This window comes from Crocuta crocuta, unplaced genomic scaffold (genome assembly GCF_008692635.1).
Source record: "Crocuta crocuta isolate KB4526 unplaced genomic scaffold, BGI_CrCroc_1.0 scaffold292, whole genome shotgun sequence".
Taxonomy (NCBI): domain Eukaryota; kingdom Metazoa; phylum Chordata; class Mammalia; order Carnivora; family Hyaenidae; genus Crocuta; species Crocuta crocuta.
In genome coordinates this window covers 1,216,681-1,217,759 of record NW_027528370.1, presented here as the reverse complement: position 1 = coordinate 1,217,759, position 1,079 = coordinate 1,216,681, and positions in this window count along the sequence as shown.

Below are 1,079 nucleotides of genomic sequence, written 5' to 3'. Positions count from 1 at the left end.
AACCAAGAGACCATGACTTGAATCAAAACCAAGAGTTGATGCATAATGGACTGAGCGACCCAGGTAACACAATATTTTTTAATAAATAAAACATTCTCATATGCATCAGGTAATAGTATGTATTTTCAAAGACATGTGCTTATCAAAATATGTATAATAAAGTCCTTATGGTAGATGGTGACAAGGGATTGAGATCTAGAATTGGAAATTTAGGTAAATAAGTGTAAGAGGTTTCATATCAACTAATAATGACATGGCATTAAGAGTAGGATTCACTCAACTATCTACTTCTAAACTGGAAACAAAAATGTTAAAAATTTAAAAAGAAATGGATAATCTGAGACATTTTGGTTAATAAATAGGAAAAGGCTAAAAAGCCATTAGAATCTAAATTGGTTTTACTACAGGTGGTCATTAATGTCGATGGTCAGTAATGTTAATGCATGGCAGGGTCCGTCCAATAGAAAAAGTAAAATAACATAAGGAAAACAATGAGATATCTAAAAATAGTTACATGGGTCATAGATTTCTTGAAGAAACCAGGACAGAAGCAGTAGAGCAAATGACCTTAGTGGGGGAAATGTTTTGAGTGTTCATTAATTAGCTCAGAAGAGACTGTGACATTCCACAAAACGAATAAAGTCAAATCAATAAAAATTGATGTATGCCTAGAGAGTCACTTTTTAAAATGTTTATTTATTTTTGAGAGACAGCAAGTGAGAGTGAGATACAGTGAGCAAGCAGGGGAGAGGCTTAGAGAGAGAGGGAGACAAAATTTCAAGCCAGCTATGTGCTGACAGCAAAGAGCTAGATGTGGGCCTCTAACACACGAACTGTGAGATCATGACCTGAGCAGTAACCAACAGCTGGATGCTTACCTGAAACACCCAGGTGCCCCTCTGTTAGGTTATTTTGTCAATTTCAAGAATGTGGGAGAGGGGAGATTTGTAGTTCAAGGGAAATTTGTTTATAAAGAATATGTAGTGACCTAGGAAAATACTTACTATTATGTACAGTGCAGAAAGTATTTTATAGTCTGGTTGGAAATGAGAAATGGAAATTGGAATTGGAGATAAAAG